Genomic DNA, 25,713 nt, shown 5'->3' on the forward strand with positions numbered 1-25,713 from the left:
AGCTGTTAGATATAGAATCTTATGGAGCATGCTGCAATTCTATTTATGAAGGCCAAAACTGTGTGTGAGATCCTGGCCTTAAAGAGGGGTTGTTCAAGAGATTAGAAAGGGCTTGGTATTTTTCCAGCGCCACACCTGTCCATGGGTTATGTCTGGAATTGCAGTTCAGCTTCTTTCACTTGAATAGGGATGAGCTACAATACCAGACACAGCCCATGGACAGGTATGGTACATGAAATAGCAGACCCTTTTTTCTAATCCTGGACAACCTGTTGTTTGTACAAAAGACCTGTGTAAAAATGTAGCTACACTGTAAGGCCATATTTACATTCAGTGGTTTTTCTCTGTTTGTTGATAGACGTTACAATGCCTCCTTTAATTATTATCATACATGCTGCTGGTATCTTTGCACACATAGGTAATGTCATCAGTAAGACTAATAATGTAAAAAAAAAATCCATAAGTGAGGAGGTTCACTGCTTAAAGGACGGGTGTCGCAAAAAAAATTTTAAATTATATAATATTGCTTTTATTATGTTATTAAAATACATTTTATTTATTTGTGTGTTTGTGTTTTACTTTTTTCTTACTTTTTTTTATATACAAATTCTAAAAAGCCAAGGTCTGAACATGTGGGACCCCTAGATAATGGTAATGGGGAGTTGATCACAGGGGATCAAGAGAAGGCAGAGTTACTAAATGGGTTCTTTAGCTCTGTATATACAACTGAAGAAAGAGCCGCTGATGTAGCCGGTGCCAGTGCTGTTAATATATGAGTTGATATACTGAATTGGATGAATGTAGAGATGGTCCAAGCTAAATGAAATAAAATAAATGTGCACAAGGCCCTGGGACCAGATGGGTTACACCCTAGAATTCTTAAAGAGCTTAGTTCAGTTATTTCTGTCCCCCTTTTCATAATATTCAGAGAATCTCTAGTGACTGGTATAGTGCCAAGGGACTGGCGCAGGGCAAATGTGGTGCCTATTTTCAAAAAGTGCTCTTCCCCGGGTAATTATAGACCAGTAAGCTTAACATCCATCGTGGGGAAAATGTTTGAGGGGCTATTGAGGGACTATATACAGGTTTATGTTAACACAAAATAGTATTATAAGTGACAGCCAGCACGGTTTTACTAAGGACAGAAGTTGTCAAATTAACTTAATCTGTTTTTATGAAGAGGTGAGCAGAAGCCTAGACAGAGGGGCCGCTGTGGATTTAGTGTTTTTGGACTTTGCAAAGGCATTTGACACTGTCCCCCATAGACGCCCAATGGGTAAATTAAGGACTATAGGTTTAGAAAGTATAGTTTGTAATTGGATTGGGAATTGGCTCAAAGACCGTATCCAGAGAGTTGTGGTCTATGATTCCTACTCTGAATGGTCCTAGGTAATAAGTGGTGTACTCCAGGGTTCAGTGCTGGGACCACTATTATTCAACTTATTTATTAATGATATAGAGGATGGGATTAATAGCACTATTTCTATTTTTGCAGATGACACCAAGCTATGTAATATAGTTCAGTCTATGGAAGATGTTCGTGAATTGCAAGCAGATTTAAAGAGGCTCTGTCACCAGATTCTCAAATCCCTATCTCCTATTGCATGTGATCGGCGCTGTAATGTAGATAACAGTAACGTTTTTATTTTATTTTTAAACGTTCATTTTTGGCCAAGTTATGAGCTATTTTATATATATGCAAAAGAGCTTTGAAATGGACAATTAGGCGTTTTTTTTTCGTTATGTCCAACTGGGCGTGTATTGTGTTCTTAACTGGGCTTGTTTACGTGTATGACGCTGACCAATCAGTGACCAGTCAGCGTCATACACTCCTCTCCATTCATTTACACAGCAGCGATGTGCAGCCACATACACAAAGATTAACGTTAATCAAGTGTCCTGATAATGAATACACATGAAATCCAGCCTGGAGGTCATGTGTATTCAGAATCCTGACACTTCTGAATCTTTTCTGTGAGATTCCAGCAAGCCACGCGTAATCTCGCGAGATTACGGAGGTAAACGAGATTTTGTTTCCCTTGCTGGAAATCTCAAAGAAAAGAGTCAGAAGTAAATGAATGGAGAGGAGTGTATGACGCTGACTGGTCACTGATTGGTCAGTGTCATACACGTAAGCACGCCCAGTTAAAAACACAATACACGCCCAGTTGGACATAACGAAAAAAAAACGCCCAGTTGTCCATTTCAAAGCTCATTTGCATATATATAAAATAGCTCATAACTTGGCCAAAAATGAAAGTTTTTTAAAAAAAAAAAACGTTACTGTTATCTACATTGCAGCGCCTATCGCATGCAATAGGAGATAGGGATTTGAGAATCTGGTGACAGAGCCTCTTTAAACAAACTAAGTGTTTGGGCATCCAGTTGGCAAATTAAGTTTAATGTAGATAAATGTAAAGTTATACATCTGGGTACCAACAATCTGCATGCATCATATGTCCTAGGGGGAGCTACACTGGTGGATTCACTTGTTGAGAAGGATCTGGGTGTACTTGTAAATCATAAACTAAATAACAGCATGCAATGTCAATCAGCTGCTTCAAAGGCCAGCAGGATATTGTCGTGTATTAAAAGAGGCATTGACTCGCGGGACAGAGCTGTAATATTGCCACTTTACAAAGCATTAGTGAGGCCTCATCTAGAATATGCAGTTCAGTTCTGGGCTCCAGTTCATAGAAAGGATGCCCTGGAGTTGAAAAAAATACAAAGAAGAGCAACGAAGCTAATAAGGGGCATGGAGAATCTAAGTTATGAGGAAAGATTAAAATAATTAAATCTATTTAGCCTTGAAAAAAGACGACTAAGGGGGGGACATGATTAATTTATATAAATATATTAATGGCACATACAAAAAATATGGTGAAATCCTGTTCCATGTAAAACCCCCTCAAAAAACAAGGGGGCACTCCCTCCGTCTGGAGAAAAAAAGGTTCAACCTACAGAGGCGACAAGCCTTCTTTACTGTAAGAACTGTGAATCTATAGAATAGCCTACCGCAGGAGCTGGTCACAGCAGGGACAGTAGATGGCTTTAAAAAAGGGTTAGATCATTTCCCAGAACAAAAAAAGTATTAGCTCCTATGTGTAAAAATGTTTCCCTTCCCTTTTCCCATCCCTTGGTTGAACTTGATGGACATGTGTCTTTTTTCAGCCGTACTAACTATGTAACTATGTAACTTCACTATGGGGGCTGCCATTTTTTTTTTCATCTCTGTATGTGTCGATTAACGACACATACAGAGATGGAATACGGCAGCTACAGTACATAGAAGTCAATGAACGGCTCCCGTCTATTGTATCTGCTCTCTGGCTCTGTACTGCGAAGACGCAGGTCAGAGTCACACAACAGAGCAGCTGTTTGCAGGTAGATAGCAGGCGCCATCGTGAAGACCAGCTGCACTGCAGGTAAGGTGTGTGTCTCTGTCTGTCCCTCTCTCTCACAGACCGCCGCTCTCGTGACCCCCGACGGCCCCCCCCCCCCCCCGTGATTTTCACGCGCCTCGCACGGACCTACAGTGAAGGAAATAAGTATTTGATCCCTTGCTGATTTTGTACGTTTGCCATCTGTCAAAATCATGAACAGTCTATAATTTTTAGGCTAGGTTAATTTTACCAGTGAGAGATAGATTATATAAAAAAAAAACAGAAAATCACATAGTCAAAATGATATATATTTATTTGCATTGTGCACAGAGAAATAAGTATTTGATCCCCTACCAACCATTAAGAGTTCAGCCTCCTCCAGACCAGTTACACGCTCCAAATCAACTTGGTGCCTGCATTAAATACAGCTGTCTTAAATGGTCACCTGTATAAAAGACTCCTGTCCACAGACTCAATTAATCAGTCTGACTCTAACCTCTACAACATGGGCAAGACCAAAGAGCTTTCTAAGGATGTCAGGGACAAGATCATAGACCTGCACAAGGCTGGAATGGGCTACAAAACCATAAGTAAGACGCTGGGTGAGAAGGAAACAACTGTTGGTGCAATAGTAAGAAAATGGAAGACATACAAAATGACTGTCAATCGACATCGATCTAGGGCTCCATGCAAAATCTCACCTCGTGGGGTATCCTTGATCTTGAGGAAGGTGAGAGCTCAGCCGAAAACTACACGAGGGGAACTTGTTAATGATCTCAAGGCAGCTGGGACCACAGTCACCAAGAAAACCATTGGTAACACATTACGCCGTAATGGATTAAAATCCTGCAGTGCCCACAAGGTCCCCCTGCTCAAGAAGGCACATGTACAGGCCCGTCTGAAGTTTGCAAATGAACATCTGGTTGATTCTGAGAGTGATTGGGAGATGGTGCTGTGGTCAGATGAGACTAAAATTGAGCTCTTTGGCATTAACTCAACCTGCCGTGTTTGGAGGAAGAGAAATGCTGCCTATGACCCAAAGAACACCGTCCCCACTGTCAAGCATTGAGGTGGAAACATTATGTTTTGGGGGTGTTTCTCTGCTAAGGGCACAGGACTACTTCACCGCATCAATGGGAGAATGGATGGAGCCATGTACCGTCAAATCCTGAGTGACAACCTCCTTCCCTCCACCAGGACATTAAAAATGGCTCATGGCTGAGTCTTCCAGCACGACAATGACCCGAAACATACAGCCAAGGCAACAAAGGAGTGCCTCAAAAAGATGCACATTAAGGTCATGGAGTGGCCTAGCCAGTCTCCAGACCTTAATCCCATCGAAAACTTATGGAGGGAGCTGAAGATTCGAGTTGCCAAGCGACAGCCTTGAAATCTTAATGATTTACAGATGATCTGCAAAGAGGAGTGGGCCAAAATTCCATCTAACATGTGTGCAAACCTCATCATCAACTACAAAAAACGTCTGACTGCTGTGCTTGCCAACAAGGGTTTTGCCACCAAGTATTAAGTCTTGTTTGCCAAAGGGATCAAATACTTATTTCTCTGTGCACAATACAAATAAATATATATAATTTTAACAATGTGATTTTCTGTTTTTTTTTAAATATAATCTATCTCTCACTGGTAAAATTAACCTAGCCTAAAAATTCTAGACTGTTCATGTCTTTGACAGTGGGCAAACTTACAAAATCAGCAAGGGATCAAATACTTATTTCTTTCACTGTATGTTAGTCAATGGGGCCGTGCACACTGTCCGGGAGTTTCATGCAGTGTGTGTCCGCTGCGTAAAACTCACGTCATGTCCGATATTTGTGTGTTGTTCGCGCATCACGCACCCATTGAAGTCAATGGCTGCGTGAAAATCACGCGCAGCACACAGAAGCACTTCCGTGTGACGCGCGTGATTCGCGCAACAGCAGTAAAAAGTATGACTGAAAACAGAAAAGCATAAACATACAGTGTCAATGATGGCGGCTGCGTGAAAATCACGCATCATACGCGGCTGACACACGGAGCTGTTGAGTACCTTTTGCGCGCCCAAAACGCCGCGTTTTTTGCGCGCGCAAAACGCACGCGCTCGTGTAAATCTGGCCGCAGAGCCATAACTTTTCTATTTTTCCGTCAATGTAGTGAAATGAAGGCTTTCTTTTTTGCTGGACGAGACATAGTTTTCATTGGTACTTATTTGGGGTACATGGGACTTATTGATTAAGTTTTATTATTACTTTTTGGGGGGTAATAGAAAAAAATAGCAATTCCACCAATGTTTTTTGTGGGTTTTTTTTTTTTTTACGGCGTTCACCTTGCTGTTTAAATTACATACGGTCGCGGCGATACCATATATGTGTACTTTTACTTCATTTATACACTTTTACCAAATAAAACCACTTTTTAATGGAAAAATGTTTTGGTTTTTTAACTGTCATTTTTTTAAATAATTTCTATTTAACATTAGTTACTTATTTTTTCAGTCCCACTACGGGACTTCATTATGCGATCTTTTTGCCGCAGATATAAAGCTTTGGTATACTTAGTATACCAAAGCATTATTGCCTGTTAGTGTAAGGGTATGTTCAAACGAGGTCATTACGTCCGTAATTGACGGACGTATTTCGGCCGCAAGTCCCGGACCGAACACAGTGCAGGGAGCCGGGCTCCTAGCATCATACTTATGTACGATGCTAGGAGTCCCTGCCTCACTGCAGGACAACTGTCCCATACTGTAATCATGTTTTCAGTACGGGACAGTAGTTCCACGGAGAGGCAGGGACTCCTAGCATTGTACATAACTATGATGATGTGTTCAGTCCGGGACTTGCAGCCGAAATACGTTCCGTTCATTACGGACGTAACATGCTCGTGTGAAGCCAGCCTTATTCTCAGTCACAGTTAGTCCGGCAGCGAGGCAGGGACTCCTAGCATCGTACATAACTATGATGCTAGGAGCCCGGCTCCCTGCACTGTGTTCGGTCCGGGACTTGCGGCCGAAATACGTCCGTCAATTACGGACGTAATGACCTCGTGTGAACATACCCTAAGTGCACACGGGCTATGTTCACTTACAAACGGGCTATTTTCAGCTGTTTCTCGGGCCGTAAACGTCCCGAAAAACGGCTGATAAGTCGGAAGTAGTTCCGACGGGGCATTTTTTTTTACGCTTCGTTTTCCAAAACGGCACGTAAAAAGACGCCCGCGAAAAAGCAGTGCATGTCACTTCTTGGGCCGATTTTGGAGCCGTTTTTCATTGACTCTATAGAAAAACAGCTAAAAAAACAGTCATGAAAAACGCAGCGAAAATCGCGAGTGGCTTAAAAAAGTCTGAAAATCAGGAGCGGTTTTCCCTTGAAAACAGCTCAGTATTTTCAGACGTTTTTAATTTTGTGTGTGTACATAGCCTGATGGTATGTTCACACGCTTACTAAAAAACGTCTGAAAATACGGAGCTGTTTTCAAGGGAAAACAGCTCCTGATTTTCAGCCATTTTTTAAGCAAACTCGCGTTTTTCGCTGCGTTTTTTACGGACATTTTTCTATTCAATGAAAAACGGCTCTTTTTCAAAAAGGCCGCATAAAAAAACGCCCTGTCAGAACAAAATTCAGTTTTTCCCATTGAAATTAATGGGCAGATGTTTGGAGGCATTCTGCTTCCGATTTTTCAGCCGTTAACGGCCCGAAAGACGGCCGAAAATAAGCCGTGTGAACATACCCTAAAACCGACAGGTAATCTATTAGGCTATGCCTCTGACATGGCATAATAGGCATGTAGCCAGGGCAGGCCACAGGGCTTTTATTAGGGCCCTGGCTGCCATGACACCCCATCGGAGGCCCACGATCACATTTGCGGGCCAACGATGTGACAGAGGGAGCCCCAACCCTCTGTAAATGACTTAAAATGCTGCGGTCGCTATTGACCGCAGCATTGAAGGGGTTAAATGGCCACCATCTAAGTAAACTTCTATCACTACTTTTGGAGCAGGAGCCTGGCTGAAATCAGACAGCGGAGCCCCTGCTCCAGCCTCCATGGGACACCTGTGCAGGACTTAAGACTAGGCTGCCGTAAAAAGACCCCTTAGACTAGGTTGCCGTGAAAAGGCATATTGGTGGTCATTAAGGGGTTAATACCATATTTTCCCAATGATCACAGGTCACCTAATATTAACTATGTGTATAAAAATAAACCGCAGCAAAATTCTGATGATAACTTGCTTTATCTTTAGGCATGTGGGTGATTAGAAGAGAACAGCTGTCAAATAGAAAGGGAATGTATCATCTTAGATTTTAATTACTGAAAAAAAAATACTTAATTATAATTTTTTTTATTCTATTTTATATACATGATTATGGGGAAGGCCATGTTGCCCGAGCAGCTGCTCAGCTCTGTTAACAGCATTCAGAGATATGCTTTACAGCAGAATAAAATTCAAACTTATTACTCTCACCCACAAAGCTCTCCACAGTGCTGCACCTCCTTACATCTCCTCCCTCATCTCTGTCCACCACCCTACTCGGGCTCTACGTTCTGCCAACGACCTTAGATTAAAGTCCTCCATAATCCGAACCTCCCACTCCCGTCTCCAAGATTTTTCTCGTGCTGCACCAGTCCTCTGGAATGCGCTACCCCAGACAATCAGATTAATTCCCAATATCCTCAGTTTTAAACGTGCCCTGAAAACACATCTATTTAGACAGGCCTATAACATTCCCTAATCTGACTCCTTTCCATGGCCCCCTTTTAGATTAGTCATCAGAATAAGATTCGATCACACTCCTTCTCTTCATGTCCGTCATACACGGATACTGGCTGGTTACCGGCTCATGCAGCTTTATGTGTATAAAAGATGGCCGGACTATTGTACAGAACAAACACTCTTACACTTTATGTCTCCTTTATTTCCTCATAGATTGTAAGCTCTTGCGAGCAGGGTCCTCACTCCTCAGGTTTGAATTGTAAATTAACTTTGTCACTATGTAATGTCTGATATTGTTTGTTTCATGTTCCCTCTAAATTGTAAAGTGCTGCGTAATATGTTGGCGCTATATAAATAAAGATTATTATTATTATTATTACATGGTCCATAGAAACCTAGTCTGGAGATGCTAATTGACTTCTATGGTAGAGTTTTCTAGGCATTCTCTGTGACCTGTGCAGAGATCACCATGAAGGAAGGGATAGGAGGGGAGCTGTTCCCATTACCGATTGTCAATTGTGGATCCTGTGTTATCTGTATATAGGTGTTACCTTTCATTGTAATACTGCCTGTAAAAAAGAAGATGACTGCTGAGAAGTGATCTCTACAGAACAGTAAGGGTATGTGCACACGACAACGCCAATTACGTCTCTGAAATTCCGGAGCTGTTTTCAGGAGAAAACAGCTCCGTAATTTCAGACGTAATTGCATGTACTCGCGTTTTTCGCGGCGTCTTTTACGGAGGTAATTGGAGCTGTTCTTCATTGGAGTCAATGAAAAACGGCTCCAATTACGTCCCAAGTGTCCTGCACTTTGACAGCGACGCGTAAAATGACAGCTCGTCTGCACAGAACATCGTAAGACCCATTGCAAGCAATGGGCAGATGTTTGCCGACGTATTGGAGCCGTCTTTTCAGGCGTAATTCGAGGCGTAAAACACCTCCATTACGCCTGAAAATTGGTCGTGTGCACATACCCTTAGTGTCACTCTATTATGAGGCTCAGTGGCCAGAGGGAAAAACTGCTAGATTTCCCAAAAATGTTTTATAAAAAAATTGATATGGACAATTAGAAAAACCACACCAAAACATTCTTAAAAATGATGTTTAATATAATCACTAGTTAAACTCTTTAGGAGCATCATGTAGATGTTTTAATGTGTACCTTTCTCATAAAAAGTTCACTTGAAATAAAAAACAAAGTTTATCAATTACCAAGCAAAATCAGATTCATTTTGTTGTTGTCAGGTAAGACTAAATGGGTACAGATTTTCCACAAAATATAACATCACCTTAAAAATCAGTGGCCTCGTGGACATCTTAGAAACTACAGGACTTTCTTTGCCTGAAGCTTGGAAGACAAGAGGAACAATCCTTATTCATCTCTTATTCTAGGGAAAATGTGTAAAAATGGAAAAATAAAAGGAAGGTTTCATAATGTTGCAGTGTTTGAAATAAGAAAGGGAAAAGAAAGCCCAGAGAGAGGCCGCTTTTAATCACCCTCCACACAAACCTCGTCCCTGAGCTGATTCAATTAACTGATAACAGAAGCATCAAATTAATTTTTCAAGGATGTTAGATTTTGATGAAGAAAATCTTTCTGATTTTAATCGGCATGGTGTTTAAAAGGCATAAATGAATATCCTTTTTGAATCATCAGGGGCACGAAAGGACACTGGCGCCTCGCTTAACGTGTACATTCCAACCGTTTAATTGGGGAGGGGGTGAGAGGGGTAGCAAGCCTGTATGAAGAAATTAAAAGAAATCCCCACGCCCATTTAATTATTAAACACTGAATGGTGAAACTTCTCTCCAAAAGTAAAATACAAGAAAGCATACATGCCGCTAACAGGAAAGAAGATAATGAATAAAATGTAAAAAACTGGGAGATTGAATTGTCTGGAAATGCAAAAATAAAGTTAACTCATGTGAAGGTCTCCTTAAGACTCTAATAACATTGTCTGCATTTTTCTCATAATGTTATTTTTGGGACATGGATAACGAAAAAAGGTATTTTACTCTGCATTTGTCTTTGATGAATTATGTCTCTTTAAAGTGCACATCCAGTTGCAAGCTCCCGACTGACTGCAGTGGCCACCATACAACGCCTGAAGAGTATCGTGAACGGGTCCGATCAGGCAAATGTGTTGCCCATCGTGCAGTAGTTTGTCTCCGATGTAGGGTCATGCGAGAGATTCTAATTGGAGATACGCTTTAAGACCAGGTTCACACAGTGTAATTGTTTTAGCCAAAACCAGGAGTGGATTTCCAGGGGTTGCCTAACAAAAAACATTTAACACCTATCCACTGCTATATTCAAATGGTTACACTGGGTACCTCGTTCTCGTTAATGTGGATAGGTAATAAATGTTTTTCGTGAGACAACCCCCGAAAAGAGAAGTGCAATTATTGCCTTAATATGTGTTAAGGGTGCACTCCTGGCTGAATCAAACTACCCATGTCTTTTAATGGCATTCACAAACGTAGGCCATACACCTAAGATGGCAGTCAGATAATTCCTCTGCCAGCTATCTACCCCCACTCTCCCCATAAACATGTCAATTCAGCTTGGCCAACAGACGTGTCGAGGTAAATGACTTCCAAACACTTTCTTAGGACAGTTGGAAAGGTTTAAATCCAACCCTTGCTTCACCTGCCAGAGGATTTCAGAGGATGGTCAGACTGTATGCATATCGTTTTATTGATTATCGGCGTATCCATCCAAAATGAACTGGATTACTTTATGTAATGTGTATGTCCAGTTTTACAGTCTAATTTCCCTACCAGTGGAATGAATAACATATTAACCTTGCTTTGCTTTAAGGCTGGGTCCACATGTAGAAGATTTGCTGAACGGATTCATATAAACAGACTAAACTTGACAAAGGAAAAAAAGAGAAGACAGTATAAGGCCTCATTCACATCTGTTTTGGTGGGCTCCATTAGTGGTCTGTCGCAGATCTGACCAAAAACACCGGGAAAAATAGTGCAGCATGCTGCACTATTGTTTATGGCAAATCCACGGACACCCTAATGGAAACCCGTCGGAACCCATGAAAGTCAGTGGTGTCTGTCGTGCAAAGGAACCAGCGCTTCCGTTCTGCTCCTCTTATGGAGCAGAATAACAGAAAGCCAAATGCAATTGTGAACCCAGCCGTAGTCTAATTATTTCTTCACTACGTTTCTTTGTTTAGGATATACTTTTGTATTTGGCTAACAAAAACAATGCTTGTGAAGCTGTAAAATATAGTCCTACTTTGGGTCACTCGTATAAAACTTGGCAGTTTTGGATTTCTACCTAGACACACATCGACACTTATTTATCATTACTGTTGCAGGAACAGTATTTGGTGCAGCATACAAAGTTCACCAATTTGAGTAATGTCTATGACATATTCTTAAATATGTCCTACAACCCAGGGTAAATGTCTCTAATGCACAAATTCTACACATTGTCTGACCGGTCATGCATTTGCTCTTGCAAGACATATTAGGCATTATGCATAAAAACTGCCATGGCCCTTTTCATAGTCAAATTCAAAGGCCGGGTTCATGCATTACGGGTTTAATGTACAAAATTATGTAAACCGGTAAAAAATCTTTACTAGTTTACTGAGCTCCTGAGGATCTTCAAATACGCAATATGCCTGATTTGAAGCTGATTTCATCATGGTTATGAGTCCTCTATATTCACTGGAAGAAAGCCACCCTCCAAAGCTTTCACTGTATAAGCCTGTATACAGCGGCTGCCATTACTAAGCAGAGAGGAGAGTGGCGGGGGCAGCAATCTCCTCATTAATGACGATGACTCACAAGCCGGTTCCCTGTATTTTTTTGATGGGATTAGAAGAGAAATGGCACAATATTTTTTTACTGATTGCCACAGCAGTCCCCTGGACCTAGACTTATGATATGCTGCCCTTAAAGTTGATCTGTCAGCTTAATATGCTGCCCTATGTAAGCAACAGGTCCATACTTCTAGTGGCGAAAACGGCAAAAAATGTTCTTCCGTCTGGCTAATAGGAGCGCTGAAAGCATACATCAGATTCATAGTTATGTGTCTGGCGTATTCATGAGGGGAGTGCTCCCCCCGTCCTTCTCTGCAGTGACTGATAGGCTGTTGTATATACATGTATACACGGCAGCCAATCAAGCGCCAGCCTGAAGGACGAGTGGAGGTGGGTGTAGCTTTCCCCTCATGAATACTCCAGACTTAGGCCTTATTCACACGAACGTGTCCGTTTTGCGCTTGTAATAAACGCAGCGTTTTTCTTGCGTTGCAGTTCTGTGTTGCATCCGTGTACGGTGCGTGTCTGTGTTTTTTACCACGTATGTCATCCATATGTTTTTCCTCATCATATCTTTAGCAACTGGTGCGTGAAAAACACGGACAGCACACGGATGACATCCATGTGCTGTCCGTGATTTTTACGCACCCATTGACTTCAATGGGTGCATGATGCGCAAAAAACACACCAGTATAGGACATGCAGCGAGTTTAACGCAGCGGATACACGCTGCGTGAAAAACACCAGATGTCTGAATGGCCCCATTGAATTGCATAGATCCGTGTGACGTCCGTTGTTTTAACGCGCGTAACACGGACGTGAAATACGCACGTGTGAATAAGGCCTTATAACCGGGTCAGGTGTATTCCTTCAGGGCTCCTATTACCCAAATGGCACAAAATCTTTGTGCTACAAGTACGGACCTGTAAATTTAAAATGATGTCCTTACAAAAGGCATAATATTAAAGGCTGCGAAAAACTTTGGTCACAATCTATTTTATTACTGTAAGCGGACAGATCTATTTAGGCCCCCTGCACATGCGGCATATTTTGCTGCAGAAACAACCAGATTCAGATGAATGGAAAAGATTTTTAAACGCAGAAACTTCTGCAATAAAATCTGCAGCATTCACTTGCGGTTGTTAACAGAGATTACAAAAAAGGTTTTGTTTTCTTCCCCAAAACAGCACCACTATTGTACACAGGCTTTGTCTGGTATTGCAGCTCAGCCCCATTCACTTGGGGCCTTTTTTGGAATCTCTGATAATCCCTTTATCATGGGCAGTATATTATAGTGACAGATCCACTTTATATTTGCTAGAAGCTGACACTTAACGATCGCTCGTCCCAATACATTACCAACGATTGGTCCTTTGACTGGAACTAACGAGCACCAATCGCCCAGCTGTATCGTCGATTGGCGCTCACATTCACGGCCACTATTTGGTCCTTTAAAAGGGCCTTTATTAAAAGAGAAATTGAGTAAAAATTGTAATTTCTAAAGTGATTATTCGTTATGTATTGTTTTACAAAGCACTATTCATGGAGCAATAGATGCCACAGAGTGGGTAAAGCTTTGTTTACATCAGAGGTCTCTATCCTTTTGTAGGCCGTGAGCACTTCAAAATACAATAGATGGTGGTGAGGACAGCGAGTATTAAAAGGAAAAACGACTATTAAAGATATGACCGAAGGCTCTTACCGTACTGTTAACTACCAATGATATTGTTTTGACCCTAGTACCAAGTTCTAGCAACTCCATGACCTCCCTGGTACCACTAGTGCACAATAATATGTGCAATTGACAACAGCTGGGGAGTCACATGTAGGGAGCCTGATCGTCACATGTGGCTCCTGGGCCACTGGTTTACGTCATTTTTTTTGCGCCACATTCCACTGGAGATGGGGAGGATGTTTGCTGATCACAAGATCTGTCACGTGGATTTCCAGGTATTTTATATAATACATGCCAGGGTGGAAAGTCTGAAGGGAACTCGATTCCTCCCTTTCAGAGTTTCTCTGTAAGCCAAGTCTTGCATACTAACCACATGACAATATACATAGCACATTTTTCCAGACGTATACAAAATGCTGATAACTATGACTGGGTGAATTCGAGAAGAAAGGACAACTTTTGACAGAGAAGGCATCTAAAAAGTACATGCTATATATTCTGATGTATGGAAACAGGATTACAGAACGCATAAGGCAAAGAAAGAGATAACCAGGTTAAATGCAGAAATTCTTGGAATGAGTATCCTTAGAGGGAAAACAAACAGAGCAGAGAGCATATTCTCCATCTACCCCTCCCCACTAAAATATCTCCCCTATGTGAGCACAGAGCCTGGAAAAATGGGCTCTTTACCATATGAAGGCTTTGTAGGAAGTTGGATTGAAGCCAGTAAAATTATCTAATTTGAACGTCTCAGCATCCATAAAGTTTAGTGAAAAACGACAGAGAACACTTCCACAGCTACCAAATACTCCCCTCCAGAACACATTGCCAATGAACGCCAATTGAGCGTAGTTCTATTACACTAACCAACCCTGAATTCTGAATTCTCACTCTGTTTTCCAAACACTTCAGGAAACATTACATTTCTTCCAAGTACCAGAATAGTAGTTGTTTTTTATTCTATTACATAGCTGAAATGGAGTACATTGACTTTACCTTAATATTGTATAAGAATTTACTTATTTAGGGCCTGGAACTATACAGGCACCATACATGAAATGCATGCTTTTTCAATAGTTCCGGGTACCAACATGCAATGATCGCTTTCACTATGTCTATGTATGATAGCCATCGCCACCCTGTAAAATTAGTGCGGGAGGAGGGCTGAACAATGCAAAATGTCATTCATTTTAACAACAATAATTTATAGAAAGGTGCTAGAAATTATTTATAGAAAGGTGCTAGAAATAATTTCGAAACATAAATGTACATTGACAGAAATTCCAAATCTATATTCTGGATAATACCATTAGTATGATATGGAGTAGGCAGATGTGTGGTAAAGCTAAGTTTTGAAATGTATGTGAGGTGACATGTCATGTGGTGAATTTATTTCATATAAGGCCTATATTCAACACAGCATATTCCTATTTTGAACAAGCTAGTTGTTATCCAACTGTGTTGCATTAGATACTATTTGTACAGCCAATTGTTATACAACCTGACAACACTTGTTTTCTGCCATGCAAAATGATCTCGACCAGATAAACAAGTGATAAAATCTATACAACTTATAGTAATGATTAAGAACATGCTGTTTTACCAATTATTAACTATTGATTGATGTGAAAAGGACGGTAGGAAGAGGAGTTACTGTAATAAGCACATTTACTCTCACTAAGGACGGGATCACATGGCTGTAATATGTTGCGTTCGTAATAAGGACCATAAAATGTAGCTTAAAGCAAATACACTTTGTTGTTTCTTTGCAGTGGAAAAAACGCACCTTCCAGATTTTACATAAATCTTTCTTTTGCAATTTAAAACTACACGTGTTTTAGTACTGTTTTTTTTTTTTATTAAACTACAAAATGCTCATCTGTTGTGGTTTTACCCCAATTACTTCTGTGTACATGCAGCACATCAATTGCTGTTTTCCATACGAGCCGTTGTAAGAACATTTCACAGAACTTCTATGCCAAAAACTGTAACCTATGCTCGTGGCAAAACCACATACCACCTGTGGTTCTGCCAAGTTTTGTTTTGCTGTGTTTTTTTGTTGCCGTTGTGCATCTTTGTGCTATACCACAATGTAAACTGTTAACATCCATCATTGCTCCATGTAAATGTGGCAAACGAGCCCTGTCGACATGTTATCGTTACGAGCCAGGAAATCTGCCCGTGTAAAAGGACCTTTTAGACCTTATATTATATCTTTGTTCTGTAATAAATGTGAACTGTCAACTGAATCATGTTATTGAACCAGATGATTCCTATAACACGTGGTATATGTGTGTTCTACATTTAGATATATTCACCCAATGGGATTCTGGGGATAAAAAGCTATCTTCAGCTAATAAATCATTTTACTAACACCTATCATCCTTTCAACTGTGGGATTCCCCTAGAAAAACACCAGTAATCTAGTGACCTAAGACCTATGAACATAAGATACAGTTTGTAGAAAAGGTCCTGAGAGCATTATTATTGAAAGTGTCACTTAGTTCCAAAATGTTTCGATGGAATTAACCTATAATGATTTACTTAGCCATATAAAAGTAAATACATATATCTGGATGCATGTCTTTGTCTAGGACATTGATAATATTAAATGGTATTATATAAATATCAAAACAACTGGGCTTTGGTGTTACTTTTCAGTTTATACTGCCTTAACTACAGATTGCACTTGAACAGCCACATGGGTGTGTAAACACAAACTGACATTTATTTTTTAATACAGAATTTTATTGTTTTAATGTTTTTATCATTATCAATAAAAAATTGACTTTACTTTTTCCTTTGTGACATTACTGTTAGGCGAGATTTAGGCCCCATGAACGGTCAGCAAATACAGCACGGACAGGCCACTGAGTGTCATCAGCATTTGTGAACCATGCTCACAGTAATAAGTATAGGAGCACGGTCCGCCAATGTGGAAAAACAGGACATGTCCTATTTTTTGTGGCTCATTTCTATGGCACACCCGTAATTAATGTGTCAGTATTTTATCCGCAATTACGCATCCGTTATTGGGGATAAAAACTACGGAAGTGTGCATGGGGCCTTACACAGTGAAATTTGCTGCAGTTTTTGGTTTGACATTTTAGCCAAAACAGTCGATTAAAAAAAAAAAATTGTAAAAGTTTTTCTTGTATAACTTTCGGTTCCACTCCGAATTTCAGCTAAAAACATCAATTGAAAACTGCATTAAACTGCCCTGTGTGAACCTGGTCTAAATGTACAGAGTATATATTTTCTAGAATAATTCCTCCTGCTTAATATAAAGGGTCCATTGATCCCATTACTTTAAAGGGTACACGTAATAATCATACATTCTTATCCCCAGCTCAGACATGGCAAATCATAGAACGCACAAAAAACAGACAGTATATGAAGTGAAGAGTGATACAGATTATAAGAGGTATGTTAGGTATCTAAACCAGAGCAGCCTTATGTATTTATGAGGCACAAGACAAGTTATAAAAGTAGACAAGACAGGGATATACAGACACAACATTCAGATATAATAGGCACATGCATAATACACAGAGGGATGATGTACAAGGACAGTCCAGAATGCAGAGACGAGAAACAGATGTGCAGCCGTTATACACAGACAAAATACAACATGAAGTGATAAGACTGAGATGTATAGATACTATATGGAAAGAAATAAAGACACAGGACCAAGCATTCATCAACACTTTATATATTGTAGTAGAGCAGGGTTCTCTTCATTGGTGCTATATGATAGATCAACTCTATATCAGACAGACTCAAGGACTACTTCAGCCAAGTAAAATAAAGTAAAAATCTATGTTTTCCACATTACTGAGAAATTGCCAAAATCTTAGAGATCATTTTTTCTTATAGAGGACTTAATGTGTTTGTTCTTTTCATGTATAGCTGATAGTTGTTGATATCTGCTATCAGCCAGGTCAGATGAGAGGCGAAGGGTCTGTAATTTCTGATAAACATTAGAGATATTTTTTTTTAATATTGTAATATTTTTTGAATTAGCATTTATAATCTTTTTTCTAATACACTGGGTGCCTCTTTTGTGTCCACTAGAGGAGGGATTCTGATAGGCACACTGTTCGTTGAGAAGACATGATGGAGAGACTGTAAAGCTTTGGAACAGACAGAAGCATTGACAAGGGTGGCTATATGCCAGTGATACAGTGTAAAACCAGCTGATCAGTTCACTCTGAGGACTTCCTATGCCAGCGCTCCTTCCTCCCTGTCCTCCGGTGACATACCGACACTCCAAACACATGGGACCTGCTTTTCTGCCCATTTACTCTCCATGTTCTTTTGACTCCTAATGTAATCTCTCTGAGAAAGCGCTCTTCCCAATTATACAATGTTTTCCATCAATGAAGCAGCATTTGCCACAGCAACTAAACAGCCTGTTGGTAAAGTGATGCCTCTTTAAAAAAAAGTTCTAATAGACACCATGGGGACGGGAAAGGGGCTTGTATTCTGTATTATAGCTTCTGCAGTAATACAATTGTGTGCTTACTGCTACAAGTGTTTCTTAGGGCCTTTTTATTTCAAAAAAGGGTTGTCCAAAATGAGTGAAACCATTTAGAAACTAAAAGAACAATGTAAAACATTTCAAAGAAGGTATAATATTAGTATTCTTACTGCCACAGTACCAAACGACTGATTTCAGCTTTAATAAAATAGAAAGAATAGGCAAATATGCCTGTACACTGTACAAGAGTATAGGACCTGTCTAAAATGAGAAGGGCACAATGCAAAGACCCGGGTAATCATTGTATATGGTTATTATCCTTTCAGTATTAAAAACAGTATAGAAGTTCAAGACTCAGGATTTATCCAAAGTCTATCCCCCTTGTTATGACTGTAGAATTCTTTACTGTTGCACTCAGAAGAAAAATAATGAAAGTACAGTTATATGTTATCCTAAGGGTATGAGTTATACATTTCCAGAGGGTGCATGTTACATATAACTTTATCACATGCAAGCAAAGTTATTAACATGGACAAGGACAAAGAAGCGGAGGCGCAACAAATATCCACATACATAAAGCACAGAGAAACAGATGTACAAGGACATCTGCCACTATTCAGTGCAGGAATACAGATAAGTTCTTACCTTTAAGTAACAAAACAGTTTAACACTTATCTGTATATAAAATCCACCTGTAACATCAGTATTCCATCTGCACCATACCTTTGTATACATGGCATCAACAAAACTGCCGGAAACACATTTTACAGATTATCTTTACCCAAAATGGAAACAAATGAATAATCCAATACACTTCCTTACTTCCTGTACCCTAATCCTCTACTCTGTACTTCTTCTGTTCTGTCTGAAAAACCCGACCAATTGGACACTTAATGGCTTGGGTGGAATTATGCCTTAATTATACATATAATGTTACAATTCGTGACTTTAGAGAAGTTGTATTACTATAACGGTTTATGAGGAACATTCACAATCTCATTCATTTTCAGGTCACCGTTAGCAGATGAATTCTGGAACAAACCCAAATGATTGTTCATAGGGACCAACAACAAAATAACAAAGAAAGAGGGGAATTATGTATATTGGGTGGTATTATTTTTTAATTCTAAACTGATCTAATGGACACAAAGTTAAATAATAATCAGCAGATAAAGTCCAATAAATGGAAAGTACAGTGTCATGTAATACTGCTTTAGGCATACATTGTGGTAGCCAAACACATAGCACTATACACACTATCCATTGCCTGGCAGGACACTGCATAGTAGAGATATAGGAAAGGAAATATAATGTCATACTCTTACTTAGGGGCACTCACAGTGTTAAGAACCTCTGGATACAATGTGCCACACAGTAGTACAATACAAGCAGTGTCACAAAGTCCTGCAGGAAACAGTATATGTAACACAGACAAGATCACCCACACAATTTCACACAGTGCAGCAGAAGATGCAACTGTGGTGGCCTCCCTGCACACGCTTGGATTTTAATGGCACATTTCCTGCTTCATTACACACCAAAGTTATGGGGTCTGAGAGCCGCTGTAGGGTGACTGCGCAGTATGATGGCCCCCTCCCTGTAGTCCTACTGATCTCAGCTGTGTAAACATCCCATCACCCCCCCCCCCCTAAAATTCCTCCAGGTTCCAAAAGGGTTATGTTGCTGGTCATTTTGGCCTTGAAAAGCTCAATGCAACTCTCATACAAGTGTGCTGTATTCTGTAAGGGCAGCTGCAATATAGAGATGCATATTTCTAAGATGTTCAAATGGTGCGGTAAAAGTGATCAGAAAATAAAGGTTAATCACATGTGAAGACAATAGGAGCCAGTATACATGCTGCATTTCTGCATATATGCAATGATTTGTAAGAAATAGTAATTCATTATATAGCAATATTATGCCTCATATTCAGTAGTAAGAACTGGGAATCATCTCCAGTGTTCGTTTTGCTGCTGTAAGACTCTTTTAGGCAAACTTTCAGACAAAGCCCCTGCTACGCTACATAAAGCGGACCATTGTACTCAACAGGTGTTATTTATTTTCCCCCACATAAAAATATTTATCCATACAACTAAGCAAGTGTCTCAAATATATGTGCTGCCTGCACTTCTGCAATACAAGATACAAACAAATCAAACTCAACAAAAATAAGTGGCTACATTAAAATACACACAAATTCTCGATGCCCGAAAACTGCTTTAACGCTATAAAAGCTAACATAGCTAAGGCCATTTCATAGATCATTTAGATGTAGATGCTGAATGCCAGCATCCGTTACCCTGTCAACATAAATTAGAGGGGCCCTGCTTATAGGTTTGCGGAAACTTGGGGAAAACATCAAAAAGCCACCAAAACTCTTTATCCGTACATAGTTGACTTCTTCAGGCACAATAAGGGCACTAAAATATGAATTGCACCGCAACAGCACAAAGTACTAATATGAATGTCCATGTTTTAAAAGATAATAGAAAAAACATTTTGAAAATAGAAATTGGAAAACTAATGAATCACAAACTGTAATACAGCCATGTAACCTGGATTAAGTGTCAGAGAACAAGAAATGAGTGACAGGGCTGAAACTGTCGTTTTAACGAAATATCTTGCATGATTTTGTGAATGTTGATTGAGTATAGTGCCTGGATACATATTTATTATATACACACACACACACACACAGACACACACACACACACACACACACACACACAGACAGACACACACACAGACACACACACACACACACACACTCAAGATTTCAACATAACGGGACTCCCACATTTGTGTAAAAAAGCAACAAAGACACTCTTCACTACAAAGGAAAATACCAGGTCCTACATTCATGGTCAGTAAAGTGCTAACGTCCTAACACAATCTATAAATAATAGGGTTTCTTGGTTAAACTGCGAAAAATATAAATATATGATTTCTTCTATTCTTTACACACTAAACATAAGAACTAAGATCTGATAGAACAACATACACAGTATAGCAGGCAAATACTCTATCTATACATTTACGTTTAGGTACTAATACTACACATGGTAGATGTTCTGAGCCCTGAAGAAGATCATGAGATAAAGGGAATACCAGGCAGAAAACTTGCCAGGATAATTATACAAAGCTTCCTGAGAACATTACTATCCCGCAAAGGAGACCTATAAAATACTGGTCTAGAAAGTGATTTGTAGATACTCTGTATCTTACATTATACTCTATACATTTTCACAGCAAAATAAATTCTAAAGCAGGGAGTCAATAAATGACTAAAAATGAAATGATTTCTTTGTTTTAAGGTTGCAGATAATAATGAAAATGAACAGAAAACTATTTCTATTAAATATTATAAAAACAATAATAAAAACAATAATACTGATGCGTTTCTATTAGTTAGACTTTTGTTTCATTTACAAAAATAAATGGAAAAAACTGTGTGAAACATAGAGGCTCAACAAGTTACAGAGTTTTCTAAGTGCCAGATATCATAGAGCGTTTAGTCCAACATTGTATCCAGTATTGTTTTATATGGAAACAAGTGCCTGGATCCCAATCACAGAAATACATATATATGTTGAAGGTAAAAATAGGAAGATCTCCACCTGCACACCGCTCACCCCAGACTCCATGAACTCTGTGCTCTCCCACTTCTGTATGACTATATAGTATCCAGACCCTATTAGTCCCGAGATATATATATATATACACACACACACACACGTATGTCTTTAGTTATTAATATACTTGATGAGACACGTCTATGTATTCTCTTTTTGTTAGTAGAAATATTTATAAATTCGGCCAATCAGTTATATTGTTCTTGAAGATTAAAGAATAAAATCTTTTGTACATAATATATGTACATGAACTACACCAACTTTTATTATATTTTCATGTGTCAGAAAAAATAATAATTTGAATCTTTATGACACAATAAAATGTCTTATGCTGTTTCCACTTATAGTGATATTTTCTCCATTACTTATACATGTAATCATTAACCTATATACAAACAGAGGTGCGCACACTAGCCATCCTGACGACAGTACACAAACAAAACCCACACAAGAGGCTTTCTAGGAAGGAACAGTCACTTTAGTACCAGGATCATAAATGAAGGTTGAGTCTTTAAAGGTCACGCAGAGGTGGCCAGAAAAAAAAATGTCCCATTTCAGATGGATGAGTGACTAGTTCAGACATTTTCCCTCTAGAAATCTATGAAGTATAATCATTTTGGCATAACGTTAAGCACAAATTCTCGGAAGTCTCACATGTGTATATAAAAGTTCAGGGGTACACTCCAAAGATGCCACTCCCAGGACAGCACTCCCTATCACAGAAGTTATGTCTGAGGAGGACAACACAAAAGAGCCATGTGGGAAACAAGATCCTGAAAAGCCGCACTCTCTCAGGCTACGATTACGGGCCCTGAAAGACACAACAGCCCAACTAAATGAATAATAGAAGGAAATAGACGACAATATCACTTTTTTTTTTTTTACATAAAAATGTGTGTGTTATTGCAAATTATGTTGGCACTCGGACTAATAACCAAGCAGATTTTGGCATCTATATTCCCAATATATCTCCATATATTTACATACCAAGCACACACTTAGAGACACCCACACAGATAATGGGAGCAATCATTTCTTGATTACTGTCACCTCGTTAGCATGTGGGAATCTGACAGGCAGGTCTCCTAAGATTTGCACTAGTGCCGCCATAGTCAACACAAGACGACCCATCTTACAATTATGCCGAAAATGACATTGTAATTATTTACAGCAGCAATTGGAGCAGTGAGGTGGCCAATCTATATACCTATGTCTCCAGGGCTGTTTATAGAATACTGAACTAAACTTTACAACTTCAAGGCTTGGGAAATACCAGCAGTCAGGTGGCATCTATAGAACGGAACCCCCATCAGAACAATAACACATGTGCAATCTGTGCCAGTCTGGGCACCCAACATATGTTATGTCTCTCTGCGTTACAGTCACAAATCAGAGAGAAGTTTCCAAGCAAAGTGTGTCGTGAACTTCTTACAAGCTTGGAAATCTGTATAGATATTGTGAGATTACTGCCCATACATGGAGCAATGAAGATGTCATATTTCCAGCCATCGGAATCACAGTAATGTGATCAGCTCTCCATAAAGTGCGAGGTATTTTGCAGCAATTTGCTTTCTTTCTGCCGATCAGTGATTGTTTTGATCAGATGTAGCAGGAATCTATTGAGTTTCAGCAATGAAGAAGCGTTTGCTTGAATTCTTGGCATAGATAACTTCTGTAGTATTGACTACTCTTTGTTGAATCTACTGTGTATGGAAGGACTCCCATTCTGTGTGGAAGGGACTATAGGGACAGGAAGGGACCGGGGACCTACTTCTAGAAGGAAAAGTATGAACTCACCTCTAGATACGTCCAGAGAAGCTTCCCACGAGTGATCTGCCACAATCCATGCAGATAAAGGAAGGATCAGCAGAAGTTATGGGAGAAGTTTTTGTTGTAGCCCCAGTCCTGGCAGACGAGCTGCACGCGCTGGACGGATATCTGTCCCACGAGAAGGAGCAGGTGGAAGACACTGTGGGAGGAAACGAGGGAAGAAGAAAATAGTAATATCACCGGGATGAGGAAAACTTGAGAGGAACTAGAGACTGTCCCTGCTTCTCCCGAGGCGCACACTGACTGGATGAGGAACGGCAAAAAAAAAAAAAAACTCCTTCCTCGCCGCCCCCCCCCCCTACTGTGACACTACAAAGACAAGAGTGGAGCTGCACCTCTGTGTATCTGCTCACAGCCCCCTCCCCTGCCAAAACCCACTCAGACAATCCAGTGCCGGCCTCCTCCTCCTCCCCCTCCCTCCCTCCTTCTCTGCAAGACACCAGCTCTGAGGCTGAGAGCAAAGAAAGCACAAGAAAAGCCCAGCGCTTCTCTCCAGGCCCGAAATCCGAGCCGCCTCTTCACAAGTCATTGCACACACCACGCTCAAGTTGCTTTCTCATTCGCTCAGTTTCTTATTCACAAATATAACTTTTGATTTACTGTAAATGGTAAAAAGTGAAAAGTTTGCTGTCCTGAAAGGAAACAAATATCATCATAAAAGCCGAATTGAATATTGGGCAAAATCTGGGCACCACACTGGGTACTCTAACTGATGTTATTAAAGGGTTAAGTGACGTGACTTTGGCCCACTGATCTCACATTGCATTGACACATAAGAGGAAGCATTCAGACCTGCCCCAAAGTTGTGATTTATACTAGTAGCAACCAAGTGGGCACAAAGACCAAGTAACTGGTGTTTTTATATGATTACAGGGCTTTGGGCCAGTGATTTCACAATGTACACACTTATAGGAGGACTGCATATAGCTTCATCTATAGGGCTCACTGCATTAATACTGGTATCAAACTGGGCAGAGAGGTCGTTTAGAGAGGATCTATCCCGTTTATTAATTCCCTATCTCCTAACTAATCTAATAGGCGCTTTGCTGCTGATAACAAATGTGCTTTTTCTTTTAAAAAACACTTATTATTTGCAAAGTTATGAGCATTTTTCGAAATATGCTAATTTGGCTATACTTGCCAAATGGGAGGTAACTCGTTCTTTTCACTCTGAGCGGTGTAATGTTTTCTGTATGACGCTGTCCAATCAGGTCTTCTTGGAGTAGTGCTGAGTCGCTGTGTTGAAGGACCTGTGGCTGGAAGTGACAACACAGCGTGATCTCGCGATTGAAGCTGAGATCACGCTGGACCGTGAAAAGGAGAACTGCATGATGCTGATTGGACAGCGTCATACAGAAAACATTGCACCGCCCAGAGTGAAAATAATGAGTAGCCAAATTAGCATATTTATACAAATTCACATAACTTAATGCAAATAATAAACATTGTTGGAAAACAAATCACACTGTAGTTATCAGCATGACAGCGCCGATTAGTTAGGAGATAGGGAATTAATAAACTAGTGACAGATCCTCTTTAAATAGGTAAAATCTTTAAAAGGATTAAATAGCTTTAGAGTTCTCTAACTATACACACAGGGAAATCCTACATAGAATCCTACATAGAACAAACCGGCTAAAAGTGATTGTAGCAATTGCAAATGCCATAAAAGTTGGCAGAGGCCTTTTGAGCCATTTGATTAAAAGGGTATCCCTAACAGAAACATATATGTCCTATCCACGTGATATGTTGAAGTTCCCAGCTCTGGAACCCGCACCTATCTACAGAACACGGGTCATTCAACCCACATCTTGCCTGGTGAGGAAACTGCTGGCCCTACATGGCTTTCTCCATTCCTCCCTAAAGGAGTTACAGGAACACAAGAGCAAGAGGGCTCGCATCTAGTAGATATTTCTGGCATATCCCGTGGATATTCCAAAAGCGTTTCCGTTGGGAACACCCCTTTGAGTAACAGGATTTTGGAAGGGTTTGGCTTTTGGACTCTGATTTTACATGGTAGCATCACAGGTAGGAGTACTGTTGATAGAATACAAACCAGCCCCCCCTCCCCCATTTTTATTTGAGAAGCAAACGCTCCCCATTTTAAGAATAAAATAGAATGTATGAGCTTCCCAAGATGCAAACAGGTGCCCTTAATTCAAGGCATTCTAGTTGTGGGTGCTCCACATGTTACTTTCCCATAACTCTTCCACATCAC

At 40.0% G+C, this 25,713-nt stretch overlaps 1 protein-coding gene across 5 annotated transcripts in view; it reads right to left on the reverse strand.

Annotated features, from left to right (window-relative positions):
* Nucleotides 1-23,749, reverse strand: part of FOXP4 (forkhead box P4) — a 76,451-nt gene extending 52,702 nt beyond the window's left edge. For all 5 annotated transcript variants that reach the window (XM_075853629.1, XM_075853627.1, XM_075853625.1 and 2 more), the window contains exon 1: nucleotides 23,463-23,749. The gene's annotated coding sequence lies outside the window, so the exon portion shown is untranslated. The remainder of the gene's footprint in view (nucleotides 1-23,462) is intronic.
* Between the last annotated feature and the right edge of the window lie 1,964 nt (nucleotides 23,750-25,713).

This window comes from Rhinoderma darwinii, chromosome 2 (genome assembly GCF_050947455.1).
Source record: "Rhinoderma darwinii isolate aRhiDar2 chromosome 2, aRhiDar2.hap1, whole genome shotgun sequence".
Taxonomy (NCBI): domain Eukaryota; kingdom Metazoa; phylum Chordata; class Amphibia; order Anura; family Rhinodermatidae; genus Rhinoderma; species Rhinoderma darwinii.